The 17,500-nt window shown below is 37.6% G+C and overlaps 1 protein-coding gene across 3 annotated transcripts in view; it reads right to left on the bottom strand.

The window, feature by feature from the left end:
• The window catches only part of LOC135093883 (protein turtle-like), a 178,294-nt gene that overhangs the window by 137,997 nt on the left and 22,797 nt on the right, over positions 1–17,500 (bottom strand). For all 3 annotated transcript variants that reach the window (XM_063993514.1, XM_063993512.1, XM_063993513.1), the window contains exon 2: positions 1–85. This exon is cut by the window's left edge and continues 1,175 nt beyond it. The gene's annotated coding sequence lies outside the window, so the exon portion shown is untranslated. The remainder of the gene's footprint in view (positions 86–17,500) is intronic.

Genomic DNA, 17,500 nt, shown 5'->3' with positions numbered 1-17,500 from the left:
TAGTATCTCCTCCCATTTTCTTTGACTCCTTCCTCTCTTCTCTTTCTCCTCCTTCTTCTCTTCTTCCGCTTGTCTTTGCTCCTCTCTGGAATGAAAGAAAACGGTTAGTAGTAGTAGTAGTAGTAGTAGTAGTAGTAGTAGTAGTAGTAAACAAACTAACGCTACCAATACCAACAACAACAACAACAACAACATCAACGATAATAAAAATAACACTACCACTGCAAACAAAGAAAGAAAACGTGTATGAAAGAAAACGGAGTGAGTTCCCGGTAAAGGTGGCGCTAACACAGGAGTGACTTCGATAAACTGCTAATAAAGGTCAATTTATTAGGCATTAGTCTCGCATCCTCACCCTTGTGGCAGAGTCCCTTATTGGTGCTAAATCTTGTGATATTTATTGTTCCCTGTCGCAGAGAGAGTTACTGGCTTTGGTTAAGTATATCCTCTCTCTCTCTCTCTCTCTCTCTCTCTCTCTCTCTCTCTCTCTCTCTCTCTCTCTCTCTCTCTCTCGTTCGCTCCATATTCATCATTTTTACATTTATTATATTTCTTCTTTCATTTATCTTTTTTTCCTTTCTTATTTCAATATTTTACTATTTAACGATCGTACTATTTTTTTTTCCTTGTACTATTTTCTCTCGGTAATTGTAAAGTGATTAACATTCTGGTGAGGTCGGTCCCAATTAAAGACAATTAGCGTACGTCAATTAAGTCACTGTTTTCTCTAATGTTCATCCCCTCTCTCTCTCTCTCTCTCTCTCTCTCTCTCTCTCTCTCTCTCTCTCTCTCTCTCTCTCTCTCACCTGGCGGGAACTCAGGTAAGTATGCAAATGACTGTCACTCTCACCTTTTCTCACATTCCTTGTCTTCTTCACTCCCTCTCATCTTACACTCTTGTGGTATTTGCTCTCTCTCTCTCTCTCTCTCTCTCTCTCTCTCTCTCTCTCTCTCTCTCTCTCTCGCTCTCGCTCTCCAGTTATTTTCTTTTATATTTCTCTCCTTTGTTTAATTTTTCTCTTTTTTTCTTATGTTTGCTCACACCCCTTCCCTCTCTCTCTCTCTCTCTCTCTCTCTCTCTCTCTCTCTCTCTCTCTCTCTCTGTCTCTGTCTGTGTTTGTGTGTGTGTGTGTGTGTGCGTGTGTTTTCTCTTTTAAATACCTGGCTTATTGTGTTCTTTAATTACCTGGTGAACAAAGGTATGCCCTGTTAATTAGTGTGCAGGTAAATATGTGTAGTAGTAGTAGTAGTAGTAGTAGTAGTAGTAGTAGTAGTAGTGGTGGTGGTGGTGGTGGTGGTTGTAGTGGTAGTCGTGGTGGTGGTGGATGTTTTTCGTGGGTTTTACTCTCTCTCTCTCTCTCTCTCTCTCTCTCTCTCTCTCTCTCTCTCTCTCTCTCTCTCTCTCTCTCTCTCTCTCTCTCTCTCTCTCTCTCTCTCTCTCTCTCTCTCTCAATAAATCTTCCTCTTCCTCGGTTTCTGCTTCTTCCTTTTCTCTTTCTCTCACTTCCTTCCTTTTGTCCCTCCCTTCTTCCTGTCCACAAGACTTTATATTTCTCTCTCTCTCTCTCTCTCTCTCTCTCTCTCTCTCTCTCTCTCTCTCTCTCTCTCTCTCTCTCTGTCTCTGTCTTTCGTCTTTCTTCTTTCTTCTTTTCCACCTTTTCTCTATTTCTCTTTATTCTTTTCTTTGTTCATTCTTCGTTTTCTTATTTCGCTTTTGGTCTTCTCATTTTTCCTCTTTCTCCTCTTTCTTATTGACTCCTCCTTCTCCTCCTCCTCATCTTCCTCCTCCTCCTCTTCGACTCCTCATTTTTCTCCTCCTTTTCTTTTTAGAAGTCTTTCTCCTCCTTCCTCGTTCTCCTCCTCTTTCTTATCCTCGTCTTCATCTTCCTCTTCCTCCTCTTCCTCTTTCTCTTCCTCCTCTAAATGTAAGACACTCACTCTTCCCCGTTTTCTTCAGCATTTCCGTTTTCTTTTTAGTGTTATTTTTTTTCTTTCTTTCTTTCTTTTTTCTTTCCCCAGAGGACAAAGTTTAATGTTATTTTTTTAAGAGTCTCCCCTCCCCTTTGGTCGCTGATGTCCCGTTTTCCTTTGTAGCACTCCTTTGTTTTCTTCCCGTTTTCTGAGAAGGTTGGAGTACTGGTCACCACTGCCCGTTTTCTGTGGTGAATGGATCTCGTTTAGATTTTTTTTTTTTTCGTTTTCTTTCCTTGTTGACGAGTAGGAGGAGAAGGAGGAGGAAGAGGAGTAAACTTTGGCTCTCTCTCTCTCTCTCTCTCTCTCTCTCTCTCTCTCTCTCTCTCTCTCTCTCTCTCTCTCTCTCTCTCTCTCTCTCTCTCTCTCTCTCTCTCGTTAATGATATGCTGGTGTGTGTGTGTGTGTGTGTGTGTGTGTGTGTGTGTGTGTGTGTGTGTGTGACGAAGAGTTCTATTATAAATTTTTTCATGTTTTCTCTCTCCTTCTTTTTATTATTGTATGATAATTTGTAAATGTTTGCCTTATTTCAATTCTGAGAGGAATGTTTGATGTAATAATGCACTTGTTGTAATCAGGCTGCCCTTATGAATAATTTTAATCGTTGCAAGTGATGTTGAGTAGCGGTTATGGAAGGAAAACACTGATTATTTCAACATTTCCTTTCTGCATATCATTTAAAAGTCCCTGTGAAGAATTTTGATGCGGTACAAGTAAGTTTAATTGAGTAGGAGTTATTTAAAATACATACCTTAATTTGAACTTTCTATTTATACTTGTTTTGTTTTTTTTTTTTTTTTTTTTTTTTTTTTTACAGATCCCAGTGAAAAACTCCGACGCGGGGGAAGTAAGTGTTATTTTAGAACATATTAAAAAAAACAAACAAACAAACGCACATTATATTAACAGATTTGAAGTAGGAATAGTTTCATATCACATTGTTTTTATGGTCTATTAAAAAAAAAATACGTCCAGTTTATCATTTTTATTACTTACAAAGAAATTAAATTCAATAATATTACAAAGATCGAGAGAAAAAAATATATATATAAACAGCTTTTAAATTTTACTCCATTATTAAAACCAATTAGAAAAGATTTAAATTTCCTACCATTATTATTATTATTTATTTATTTTTCATAGGAGCAACATCAAGTCCAGAAAAAGCAATTATTATGCATTAGATAAGTAGTGAAGGAAATCAGACATTTTGACATCTAGGAAAATAAGGCTGATTTGATGGTACCCCTCCACTTTTAATGATATCGAAAAGAGAGAGAGTGATTAGGTAGTTAGTACAGTGAGAGAGAGAGTGAGAGAGTAATTAGGTAGTTTGCACAGTGAGATAGTGATTAGGGAGCTTGTACAATGAGAGAGTGTGATATTAGAGTTTATACAGTGAGAGAGAGTGATTAGGCAGTTTGTATAGTGAACTAGAGAGTGATTAGGTAGCTTGTACAGTGAGTGGGAGACTGGTTAGGTGATGGAATGGGTTGACTTAATGAGAGAGAGAGAGAGAGAGAGAGAGAGAGAGAGAGAGAGAGAGAGAGAGAGAGAGAGAGAGAGAGAGAGAGAGAGAGAGAGAGAGAGAGAGAGAGACTGTGCAGGTTGTTTGGCTCCGAAAGTCTATGGTATTCACGCTTAACATTTAACTTACTCTGGTGAAAATACGGTGAGGTTAAGTTAGGTTGGGTTAAGTTAGGTTAGCTGAGGTTAGGTTAAGTTAGGTTAGGTTAGGTTGGGTTAGGTTAAGTTAAGTTAGGTTAGGTTAAGTTAGGTTAGGTTTGGTTCATTTTTAAGTTCGGTTAGGTTGAGTTAAGTTAGGTTAGGTTAAGTTAGGTTAGGTTAAGTTAGGTTACGTTAGGTTAAGTTAGGTTGGGTTCATTGTTAAGTTTGGTTAGGTTAAGCTAAGTTAGGTGAAGTTACGTGAGATTAAGTTAGGTTAAGTTAGGTTAGCTCCATGTATAGTTATTGACATTATATCTTTGTATATTTAAACACAAAAACAAGCAGGGATGAATACAGAAATAAATAGATTCAGGTATTATACAGAGAGAGAGAGAGAGAGAGAGAGAGAGAGAGAGACATATTTGGTAATGCATTTATCGTTTATTTATTGCAGATATTTGTTTTTCTTTCATGCAAAATGTTTTCCTTTTGGGAGAATTAATAATTTGATTTGTTTTGACATTTTTTGTACCTGTGTGTGTGTGTGTGTGTGTGTGTGTGTGTGTGTGTGTGTGTGTGTGTGTGTGTGTGTGTGTGTGTGTGTTATCTATCCTTCCACACGCACGCCCACTCACACATTTTTCTATTTTCCCTTTATTTTTGTTTCCACTTTCCCGTTTTCTGTTCGTTTTCCCTTTTTTTTCTAGTATTGTCTTAAAATTTTCTTCCTTTTCCTAATCTCTCTCTCTCTCTCTCTCTCTCTCTCTCTCTCTCTCTCTCTCTCTCTCTCTCTCTCTCTCTCTCTCTCTCTCTGGAATAGGAGGCTACCTGTGTCCTAATTAACCTGTATACACACCTGGCAGGAGAGTAATTAGCATAACAAAGAGGCTAATCACCTCAGCCTTACCTGGTTAATAAAGCTGTCTGCCTCACCTGTAACTCACCCCCACCCTTCCCCGCCTCCCCCCTCCCCTTCACCCTTCCCTTCCCTTCCTGCTGGCTCCTTGGTTCACTTCTTGTCCTTCTCTCGTTCTGGGTTCGATGCTTAGGCTGAATTTTTTTTTTCTTTTCTTATTTTTTTTATTTTTCTCTTCTGTTCTTTTTGAGTTTGTTTGTTCTTTTATTTTATAGTTTCTCTCTCTCTCTCTCTCTCTCTCTCTCTCTCTCTCTCTCTCTCTCTCTCTCTCTCTCTCTCTCTCTCTCTCTCTCCTTCCTTTCATTTCTTGCCATTTCTCCTTTCCTCCTCCCATCCACTCTCTTCTCTTCCCTCTCCTTTGTGTTTCCCTCTCCTCCCTTCTCTTCCCCTCCTCTTCCTAATCTTCCTCCTCGGTATTTTCCCTTCTACCCTCTTCTCTTCCCCTCTTCTCTCCTCACCTTCTTCCCTCTCTCCTTGTGTCTTCGTTCAAATTCTCTCCTCCCTTCGCCTCTTATATTCCCTCCTCCTCCTCCTCCTCCTCCTCCTCCTCCTCCTCCTCCTCCTCCTCCTCCTCCTCCTCCTCCTCCTCCTCCTCCCAAAATATACCTAACACGTTCAGGACAGGTACAGGTAGGCACAATCAGCTGTAATTACTGGCTACCTTACCTGGAAACACCCTTTTTCCCCTCTTAATCCCTCTACCTCCTCCTCCTCCTCCTCCTCCTCCTCCTCCTCCTCCTCCTCCTCCTCCTCCTCCTTCTCCTCCCCTCCCCCTTTCCCCCATCACCTTGCTATCTTTGACCTCGACTCCCTGACCTCTGACCTCATGACCTCATCCATGCACCTGTTTGTTTTGTGTTTTGTTGACCTGTTTTGTACTTGTTTTTGTTTTTTGTTTTTTGTTTTGTTTTTTGTTTGTTTTTCTTAGTGTTTTATTTTTGTTTGTTTGTTTGTTTGTTTGTTGTTGTTGTTCTTGTTGTTGTTGTTGTTGTTGTTCTTGTTGTTTATTTCATGCCCCTCGTTTATTGTTTATTTATTTCTTGTTTGTTTTTTCTTCCTTCCTTCCTTCCTTCCTTCCTTCCTTCCTTCTTTTCTTTCCTTTCTTTCTTTCCTTCCTTCCTTCCTTCCTTCCTTCCTTCCTTCCTTTCTTTCTTTCTTTCTTTCTTTCTTTCTTTCTTTCTTTCTCTCTCTTTCTTTCTTTCTTTCTTTCTTTCTTTCTTTCTTCCTTCCTTCCTTCCTTTCTTCCTTCCCTCCCTCCCTCCCTCCCTCCCTCCCTCCCTTAACTACACTCTCCCTCTCTCCCTCCCTCCCTTCCTCTCTCTCCCTCTCCCTCTCACTTCTACCCTTTACTTATTCCTCTTACTTTATAAATTCACACCTTGACCTTCTATTTAATATGCACGGTGACCTTTGACCTTGAAAGCTGCCGGTGACTCATTTGAACTTGACCTGACGCTTATATTTTTTTATTTTTTTTATTTATTTTTTGTCAGTGTTTGTTTAACGTCTCTCTCTCTCTCTCTCTCTCTCTCTCTCTCTCTCTCTCTCTCTCTCTCTCTCGTAATTACCGTTCCTAACTCTTTATCCCTCTCTCCTTCCCTCCCTTCCTCCTTTCTCTCACTTTTCTCCCTTCCTCCTCCCCCACATTCCTTTCCCCCCTCCCTCCCTTTCTCTTTCGCCTCTTTTAGTTAAGGAGAGGCAAAGAAGGTCTCCACAAACCCATTTTTTCTCATTAATAAACATCATTAATCGCCACGTTAATTAAGTCACCCCTCGACATCCCGTTTTCTTTTTGGTAGCGCGGCTCTCGTTTTTTTTTTTTTTTTTAAGGGGGGTCTTTTTTAAATATATATATAGATAGTTGGCAGTTAATTTTGTTTATTATTATTATTATTATTATTATTATTATTATTATTATTATTATTATTATTATTATTGGGCACCAGTTTTCTTTATATATTTTTCATATTTTCCTCTTTCTTTCCTGTTCTATTTTCTCACTTCTTCCTCCTCCTCCTCCTCCTCCTCCTCCTCCTCCTCCTCCTCCTCCTCCTCCTCCTCCTCCTCCTCTCCCTTACATATCCTCTTTTCTTGTCGGCTTTTCCTCACCTCCAATTGCCTCTTCCTCCTTTAAAATCCTCCTCCTCCTCCTCCTCCTCCTCCTCCTCCTCCTCCTCCTCCTCCTCCTCCTCCTCCTCCTCCTCCTCCTCGAGTCTAGTGGAGAGGTGGAGATCGTATCAGAATTCATAAGTAATACCTTCTGATTTCGTTCCTTGCTGAGAGAGAGAGAGAGAGAGAGAGAGAGAGAGAGAGAGAGAGAGAGAGAGTGATTTTTATTTTACCTCTGTTTTCTCAAATGGGGCATCAACACACACACACACACACACACACACACACACACACACACACACACACACACACACACACACACACACACACACACACACCTGCCTGGTTACCTTAATTACTTCCTCTCTCCAAGGTCAGGTGTGGCAAGTCAGGTAGAAAATGATTAATTTTGTCGTATTTTTCCTGCAGGTAAGTTTCCCTAATTTTCCTTCCCCTTTTTCCCTTAATTTTCATCCTTTTTTCCTGTTTTTTTTTTTTTTTTTTGTAATTTTTCTGCCTTTTTTCCTGTTTTTTTCTGTTTTCCTTCTTTGGTGTTTTTTTCCTCCTTTTTTTGCCCTATTTTTTCTTCTTTCTTTTTTCCTTTTATTTTCCTTCTTTCCCTCTTATTTTGCTATTTTCCTGTATTTTTTTCTTTTTTTCCTTATTTTATTTTTCCCTATTCCTTTTTCTCTTTTCCTCGACTTTTCCTTCTTTTCTTCTTTTACTTTTTATTATTCCTCTGTTTTTTTCTTGATTTTTCTTGCTTATCTCTTTTTTCTTCACTTTTTTCTTTTTTCCTCTTTCTAGATTTTTTTATTTTCCTTCTATTTTTTCCCTTTTTCCTTCCCCCTTGCCTCTCTTTTTCCTTCTTTGTCTTCCTATTTCTTATATTATCTTTCATGTCTTTCCTTTTTTCTTGTTTGAATTTTTTTCCTGTTTCCTTTTTCCTCTTTTCTCTCCGCTCCTCCTTTACTATTATCTATCTCTTATTTCCCCTTCTTTTTGTTTCCCTATCCTTGTTATTCTTTTCCTTTTTTTCCCTCTTCTTATTTTTCTGCTCTTCCATTTTCTTTTCGTCTTCCTATTCTCTCATTTTTCCTTCTCAAATTATTTTCCCTTTCATCTCTTCGTTTTTTTCCCTTCCTCTTTCCTTCCCTCTGCTCGTGTTTCAACTCTCTCTCTCTCTCTCTCTCTCTCTCTCTCTCTCTCTCTCTCTCTCTCTCTCTCTCTCTCTCTCTCTCTCTCTCTCTCTCTCTCACTTACCTGCTTTTCTTGACCTCATTCTTCCCTCTCTCTCTCTCTCTCTCTCTCTCTCCTCCTCCACCTCCACCTCCTCCTCCTCCTCCTCCTCCTCCTCCTCCTCCTCCTCCTCCTCCTCCTCCTTTGTTGTCCTTTCACCTTTACCTCCTTCCTCCCCTTCTCTCTCCCTCTCTCTCTCTCTTTCTCCCTTCTCTCCTTCTATTTAAGTTCATCATTTGCTTGTTTCCTTGTTTCTCTTCACCCTCTGTTTGTTCTTCTCTTCTAATCTTCTTCCTCTCCTTCTTCGTTATAATTATTCTTTCATGTCTTTCATTTTTCTCTTTTATTTTACATTTTTCTCTCATTTTATTTATTTTTTTTATTTTATTTTTCGTTTTTTTCATTTTCATTTTTTTTTTCTTTCTTTCTCTTCTCTGTTTCTCTTTCTCCTTCCTTTATCTTGTCTTCCTCATTTGTCTCTCCTTCCGCTCTTCTCCTTTATTCTTCTTGCGTTAATTCTCTCTCTCTCTCTCTCTCTCTCTCTCTCTCTCTCTCTCTCTCTCTCTCTCTCTCTCTCTCTCTCTCTCTCTCTCTCTCTCTTCCTTTCTTTTATCACCTCGTCTTCCTGTTCCTTCATTTACTCGATATTCTTCTCCCTCTACTAAATAATCTCCTCCTCCTCCTCCTCCTCCTCCTCCTCCTCCTCCTCCTCCTCCTCCTCCTCCTCCTCCTCCTCCTCCTCCTCCTCCTCCTCCTCCTCCTCTTCTTCCTCTTCCTCCTTACAACCTTCCACCCTTGCTTACTCATTTTCTTTGTCTACCTTTCCTCCCTCCTTTCCTCTTCCCTCCCTTTCTCCCTCTTCCCTCCCTCCCTCCCTCCCTCCCTCCCTCCCTCCCTATCTCCCTCCCTCCCCCACAACAGATCAAGAACAAAGGAAAATAACAAATGAAGGGAGGGAATAGAGAATAAATTAGAATAAAGCAGAGAAATATGGCTACACGAAGATGAATGGGGGGAGGAAAGGGAGGCGAAATTGAAGACTCCCCATTGGCTCAAACGCGCAGCCAATCAAAGCGCTCTCTCAGTTACCAGCTTGTGTTTTGTGGGAATTAACCTAATATATGAGCACCCCCTGAAAATATCCCCGTTTTCTGTTGGTGTTTACCTGTATACCTGTACGCCTGGATGGTTGGTGCAGGTACGGTACGGTAATTAGCACGTGAGGAGCCGTAAGTTAATGTACCTGTTCGATTTTCTTAATTTTAATTGGCTTAAGATCGTGTTTTTTGTGTTTTTTTATATAATTGAGACCAGTTTAATGGCTGGATGCGTTAAAGTGACTGTTATTTTCTTGTTTTTTTCTTAGTTCTTGCTTTAAAAGGCTTGTGAAAATAGTGAGGTGTAATTCAAATGGGTTAAAAGAGTAGACTTGTTTTTCTGCCTATCTTTGAAGGGAGTGAATGCATGTTTGTGTTATAGTAATTGTTATTTTTCTTGTTTCTTGCTTTAAAAGGCTTGTCAAGATGTGAGCTGTAATTTAAATGGCTTAAGAGTATTTATTTATTTTTTTCCTATATTTGAAGCGAGTGGATTCGTGTTTGTGTTAGAATAATTGTCATTTTTCCCGTTTTCTTGCTTTAAAAGGCTTTTCAAGAGAGTGACCCGTGATTTAAGACGGTTAATACAGTGAAGGAAGTGATACATAAAGCCACAATTCAATTATAAAGCCACAATTCAAATATAAAGCCACAATTCAAATATAAAGCCACAATTCAAATATAAAGCCACAATTCAAATATAAAGCCACAATTCAAATATAAAGCCACAATTCAATTATAAAGCCACAATTCAATTATAAAGCCACAATTAAAAAATAAAGCCACAATTCAAATATAAAGCCAGAATTCAAATATAAAGCCACAATTCAAATATAAAGCCACAATTCAATTATAAAGCCACAATTAAAATATAAAGCCACAATTCAAATATAAAGCCAGAATTCAAATATAAAGCCACAATTCAAATATAAAGCCACAATTCAAATATAAAGCCACAATTCAAATATAAAGCCACAATTCAAATATAAAGCCACAATTCAAATATAAAGCCACAATTAAAAAATAAAGCCACAATTCAAATATAAAGCCACAATTAAAAAATAAAGCCACAATTCAAATATAAAGCCACAATTCAATTATAAAGCCACAATTCAATTATAAAGCCAGAATTGGTGACAGTAAATTAAGCAAATTCCACACGCTTAAGCTGAAATACGTGGAATTAATAAAGAAAGAATGCAAGTTTTCGGTCCGTGTGTGTGTGTGTGTGTGTGTGTGTGTGTGTGTGTGTGTGTGTGTAAAGTGTGTGTGTGTGTGTGTGTAAAGTTAATTATGTTTCTCCCTCGCGTGTGTTCGTACGTAAATCGCGTGCTTTACTCTACAAGGGATCTTTGGTAATGGACTTTATTGATTAGTTCTCTAGAAGCTTTCTTTATTTATTTGTTTGTTTGTTTGTTTGTTTGTTTGTTTGTTTGTTTTTATTCCGTGTTTGTTTGTTTGTTTTATTCCTGTTTTTTTATTGTTTTTTTTGTCTATTGTTATTTTTATTTTTTGCAATTTATTTTTTTCATTTGTTTTAGTTTTCCTTTATTTTTACAACTTTCTCATCCTTTTAATCTTTTTCTTTTATTTTTCTTTACCCTCTTTTATCTTTTATTACTTTTTACGTTTATTTTTTTTTTATTTTCTTCCAACTCCTTAATTTAGTTTCATATTTTCCTTCATTTTTTATACTTTTCCCTTCCTTTCTATTTATTTTATTTTCATTTTTTACTTTTTCGCCTTTTAAAAGATCAGAAAGAGAGAGAGAGAGAGAGAGAGAGAGAGAGAGAGAGAGAGAGAGAGAGAGAGAGAGAGAGAGAGAGAGAGAAGGAAGATCAGTAACAACGGTAAAAAGATCAAGTTTGAGAAAAAAAAAATAGTCGTATATTTGCAGGAAAAAGTTTCACGTGTGTTTTGTGTAAAGAAAAATGAAAGAAAAGTGTGTGTGTGTGTGTGTGTGTGTGTGTGTGTGTGTGTGTGTGTGTGTGTGTGTGTGTGTGTGTGCCAGCAAAGTGAAGTAGAATTATTTACTTGTGGCAACTGGTGTGGGACAGAGTGAGCTTGTTAAATGATGTAGTGGTATGTAGTGGTATTGCCAGAGAATTTTCCTCTCTCTCTCTCTCTCTCTCTCTCTCTCTCTCTCTCTCTCTCTCTCTCTCTCTCTCTCTCTCTCTCTCTCTCTCTCTCGGTCTTTTGGTTGTTAAGACTGAAATGTCCTTAAAATTACATGCTTGCAGAATTTTTATTAATTAATGTGTACAGAATTGTTTATTATTATTATTATTATTATTATTATTATTATTATTATTATTATTATTTTGTACAGTTGTTGCTATTATACTACTACTACTACTACTACTACTACTACTACTACTACTACTACCACCACCACCACCACCACCACCACCACCACAACCACCACTACAATGAAACAATGAAAAAAACAATAGTGCGCTAAATATTTCTATATCACACATTGCAGTGAGAAATACCCTTCACACACACGTACACACACGTACACACACACACACACACACACACACACACACACACACACACACACACACCTCAACAAAGGCCAGGATGATTAAAGGTGCAATGACATACAGGTTACAAATACAGGTGAGATAGAACAGGTATGATTGGTGCCTGGTAAAAAAGAAAGATTAAACAACAGAAAACGGAAGGAGTGTGAGACTAGAGGGGGGGGGAATAGCGTAAAGACAATTACTAAAAGGAAAATAGATAAATATGAGGAAAAATGGAATACATGAGATACTAGTATGAGTGATAAATATTGGAATAGTGAAAATAACCAGACACTTCATAAAAAACGGAAAGATGAATGGGGTGACTGATAAAGAAATTCATAAAGGAGATGTAAATAGAAATGATAATTAAGGAAATAAAAAGAAAAAGGTGATTTGTATTGAAATAACACAAAAAGGACATGACATAACTGATAAATAAAATACAATGAAATACCGATAAAAAATGATAATAGAAAAGAACATTGATAAAAAAATAAATAAATAACGAAAGATAAGTACGAATACATAAATAAACATAAATAAAGAACTGAGGGAACAATAAAACATATAATAAAGAAGAGTGGATAACAGATTATTGATAAAGAAAAGCATAAGTACTATAAAGATGAATAAAAAAGGAGACATTGATAAAAGTGGGGATGATAAAGATGAAGGAGTGAACGATAGCTGTGATAATACGAGGAGGTAAGGAAAAATGAGACGAAAAGGAGAAACAAAGAGAGAAGGAGAAAGAAGGAAGGGAAGAAGGGAAATAAATGAATAAACATAGGTGTAATAACATAAAGAGTAAACAAGGGAAGAAGGGGGAGAACACAGAGACATTGAACAGCGCAAAGAGAAAGAGAAGAAGAGAAAGAGAGAGAAGGAAAGAAAGAAGGAATAGAGAAAAATAATAAATGAAATAAATACGTTGCTTGTGTCTTGTGGATGAAAAGAAAAGAAAAAGAATGAAAATAATTAGTGAATAGAGCCAGTGCAATGAAAAGAATGTTAAAGAAAGGAAGAGAGAGAGAGAGAGAGAGAGAGAGAGAGAGAGAGAGAGAGAGAGAGATTTGATTATTAATAGGTAGAACATAATTTCTCTCTCTCTCTCTCTCTCTCTCTCTCTCTCTCTCTCTCTCTCTCTCTCTCTCTCTCTCTCTCTCTCTCTCTCTCATTTGTACTCAATTAAATTCACACGCAAGAACGAACGAACAAACAAACGAACACATATTTCACAATCGTCCGACTTACCAACGTATTCATATTTTCTGCTACCGCATCCGGAATCCGGACTACAATTCATTTAACCGAACTGACGACCTTTATTTATCGCATTCGGCTCTAGTTAACCGAACACGAGCCGCTGGGACCCGGATAAGCGAGGATTCACCGGATTTATCATCTTAACCGGACTGACTTCCCGTAACCGGCTTACTGGGAGTTTGCAAGCTGGATCCGTTATTGTGGGTTGTTCTTTGTGGCCTTGATCCGGTTTTGGCAGTGAGAGGATGAGAGAGAGAGAGAGAGAGAGAGAGAGAGAGAGAGAGAGAGAGAGAGAGAGAGAGAGTTCCCAGAAAGAGTGAATTTGTTGCTGCTACTACTACTACTACTACTACCACCACCACCACCACCACACCACCATCACCACCACCACCACCACCACCACCACCATTACAATAACAACAATCATACAGACACAACCTGTAATGAAGCCAAATGGAAAGGTAATTTAATTATTATCTCACCTTTTTAATCCACCCGCACTCCACCAAAGCTAGATTATTTACCTGTATCCATTAATCATCCACTTATCCACTTGTTTTCCCATACTGGTATCAACTCACCTCCACCCATCCACTTGTTACCTAATCCACTTGCCTCTTCTGTCTACTCTAACTCATCCACTCATTCCTGTTTATCCACACATCCACCTGACCTGTTTTTCATCCTCCTATCCACATTATTAACCCTTTCAGTCCACTATCCACCTATGAAGCAGTACGTGTTTATCCAGGTACAAAATCCACTTCATATCCACATATATTACCTGTAGCAAAGGGTTAAAGTCCACCTGTTGGTCTAGTAATTAACCCTTTACTATTAATTAAAGTTTGTGTACCTGTAGATATCCTATTAATTAACCTGTATATTCATGTTAACCTCACCTTTAGCTATTAATTAAAGTTTGTAATTATGATAATTAACCTGTGTTTTTTATCTACTTCACCTGCAGCTATTAAAATCATTCTATCTGTAATGCATTTAATTAATTTCTATTTCCGTATCTTTCACCTGTAATTTACCTGTATCTTATCTATTAATACAACTCTACCTATCCTTCTAGAAAATTTCCTGTGTTTACCTGCAATTTATATTATCAGTGTATCTGTCTATCTATTAATTAATCAACATTTTCGCATCCTTTACCTGTAATTCACCTGTATTCTTAAACCCACCTTACCTGCATCTATTAATTACCTGTATTTTCATATCTACCTGTAATTAATAAAGTCAGTCTACCTATGGATCTATTAATTAATCAACATTTTCGCATCCTTTACCTCTAATTCACCTGTATTCTTGCACCCACCTTACCTGTATCTATAAATTACCTGTATTTTCATATCTACCTGTAATTAATAAAGTCAATCTACCTATCGATCTATTAATCAACATTTTCGCATTCCTTACCTGTAATTCACCTGTATTCTTAAACCCACCTTACCTGAATCTATTAATTACCTTTATTTTCATATCTACCTGTAATTAATAAAGTCAGTCTACCTGTCGATCTATTAATTAATCAACATTTTCGCATTCCTTACCTGTAATTCACCTGTATTCTTAAACCCACCTTACCTGCATCTATTAATTACCTTTATTTTCATATCTTCCTGTAATTAATAGTCAGTCTACCTATGGATCTATTAATTAATCAACATTTTCGCATTCCTTACCTCTAATTCACCTGTATTCTTAAACCCACCTTACTTGTATCTATTAATTACCTGTATTTTCATATCTACCTGTAATTAATAGTCAGTCTCTCTATGGATCTATTAATTAATCTACATTTTCGCATTCCTTTACCTCTAATTCACCTGTATTCTTGCACCCACCTTACCTGTATCTATTAATTACCTTTATTTTCATATCTACCTGTAATTAATAAAGTCAGTCTACCTATCGATCTATTAATCAACATTTTCGCATTCCTTACCTGTAATTCACCTGTATTTTCGCACCGACCTTACCTGTATCTATTAATTACCTGTGTTTTCATATCTTCCTGTAATTAATAAAGTCAGTCTACCTATCGATCTATTAATCAACATTTTCGCATTCCTTACCTGTAATTCACCTGTATTTTCGCACCGACCTTACCTGTATCTGTTAATTAAAGTCAATGTGTCTTTCCAAATGGCAATAATTTACCAACATTTTCGTATTTATTTCACGTTTTAGTTACCTGCAATTTACGTTCATTTCTCCTCCCTCCACCTGTTCCCTGCAAGCCTCATTACAGCACTGATCAGGTAACATTAACCCACTGCACCCACGCCCACGTTTACCTGTCTTTCATTATACCTGTGTGGTGTACGATAGTCTCTGGGAAGTGTACGATAGTGGCTGCAAAAATTCTTCGTGGGAGTTTCGTAATGTTCGGCTCCCTGTGTTGCGTTCTGTTGTGTTGTGTTGCAAGGTGGTGGGTAGTGAGAGAGAGAGAGAGAGAGAGAGAGAGAGAGAGAGAGAGAGAGAGAGAGAGAGAGAGAGAGAGACTAGAATTATAACAAAAACTCATAAAAGCAAAAAAAAACAACAACAACAACAACAGAAGCTTTATTAGCCCTAAAGAAGTTTTTTTTTAGTATACATATAACTTTTTAGACACACACACACACACACACACACACACACACACACACACACACACACACACACACACACACACACACACACACACATTGGCGTGACTAACTCATATGACTTTACATCATTTTCACAGTGACCGCTGGATATGTCTGACTGTTATGCTATATTCTCTCTCTCTCTCTCTCTCTCTCTCTCTCTCTCTCTCTCTCTCTCTCTCTCTCTCTCTCTCTCTCTCTCTCTCTCTCTCTCTCTCTTTAATTGGGTCATCATGTTGTTAAGCTGTTCATTTCATACTGTCTCTTTCTCTCTTTATCTTCCCTTATCTTTATACTCTCTCTCTCTCTCTCTCTCTCTCTCTCTCTCTCTCTCTCTCTCTCTCTCTCTCTCTCTCTCTCTCTCTCTCTCTCTCTCTCTCTCTCTCTCTCTCGTTTTTTTTTCATCTTTAACTCTTCTTCCTCTCTTAACTTCGCTTTCTCACGGCTCTCTCTCTCTCTCTCTCTCTCTCTCTCTCTCTCTCTCTCTCTCTCTCTCTCTCTCTCTCTCTCTCTCTCTCTCTCTCTCTCTGACATTAGTCTTTCCTCCTCTTCTTTCTTTTCCCCGTTCTCATTAATTCTCTCTCTCTCTCTCTCTCTCTCTCTCTCTCTCTCTCTCTCTCTCTCTCTCTCTCTCTCTCTCTCTCTCTCTCTCTCTCTCTCTCTCTCTCTCTCTCTCTCTCAAACTCTGTAACTTTCACCGTTTAGAGAAATAGACAATTAGTTCTCCTCAACCGGAAAAGACTCTCTCTCTCTCTCTCTCTCTCTCTCTCTCTCTCTCTCTCTCTCTCTCTCTCTCTCTCTCTCTCTCTCTCTCTCTCTCTCTCTCTCTCTCCTCCTTGTTAATTACTCTCACCTTTTGCTTCACATTTTCTTCTCATTTTTGGTGTGTGTGTGTGTGTGTGTGTGTGTGTGTGTGTGTGTGTGTGTGTGTGTGTGTGTGTGTGTGTTTTGGTGCTGTTTTGTTTGTTTTAGACATTTTTCATTTCTCATTTTTTTTTTTCCATTTCGCAAGGCGCGCACACACACACACACACACACACACACACACACACACACACACACACACACACACACACACACACGTACGTACGTACAAAATAGTTATCCTTTTCCCTTTTTTCCTCTTTTTTCTTCTTTTCCTCTCTCTCTCTCTCTCTCTCTCTCTCTCTCTCTCTCTCTCTCTCTCTCTCTCTCTCTCTCTCTCTCTCTCTCTCTCATTTCACTCTTTATTTTCTTTCTTGTCTTTTTCTTTTCAGTTTTCCTTCTTTATTTTCCCTTTTCCTTTTTTCTCTCCATTTTCCTGAATCTTTTTCGTTTTTGTCTTCCACTTCCCTTACACTTCTAAATCACGAGTAGTAGTAGTAGTAGTAGTAGTAGTAGTAGTAGTAGTAGTAGTAGTAGTAGTAGTAGTAGTAGTAGTAGTAGTAGTGAAATTTAAAACTATGAAATTAAAAAAGAAAATGAAAGGAAAAAAATTAGGACATTACTCGTTATTAATTTCATCTTCATATATTTTCACTTATATTTTTTTTCTACAATTTTTTTATTCATCCAATCAATCATTCATTCATTCATTCATTCATTCATTCATTCATTCATTCATTCATTTTACCACTAGAACAAAACACGTATTATTGTGTGTGTGTGTGTGTGTGTGTGTGTGTGTGTGTGTGTGTGTGTGTGTGTGTGTGTGTGTGTGTGTGTGTGTGTGTGTGTGTGTGTTGAGATATAAAGCTTTTCCTGTATTTTTGATGGAGAGAGAGAGAGAGAGAGAGAGAGAGAGAGAGAGAGAGAGAGAGAGAGAGAGAGAGAAGAATAAATTGTGTGTATTTATTTATTTATTCATTTGTTTATTGAGGTATTTTTATTTTTATTTTTATTTTTATTCTTATTTATTTATTTGTTTATTTTATTTATTTTTTTTTTCAGTAGCTCTTTCACGTATGTATCTTGTATTATCCTCTATATCCGATTACGAGATTTAATACACAAACAATACATGGTGTTAAATATTTTTTGTATTTTTTTATTTGTTTATTTATTTTTCTTTATTTT

The sequence above is a fragment of the Scylla paramamosain genome, chromosome 44, assembly GCF_035594125.1.
Source record: "Scylla paramamosain isolate STU-SP2022 chromosome 44, ASM3559412v1, whole genome shotgun sequence".
Classification (NCBI taxonomy): domain Eukaryota; kingdom Metazoa; phylum Arthropoda; class Malacostraca; order Decapoda; family Portunidae; genus Scylla; species Scylla paramamosain.
This window is presented reverse-complemented; position numbering and strand designations above follow the sequence as displayed.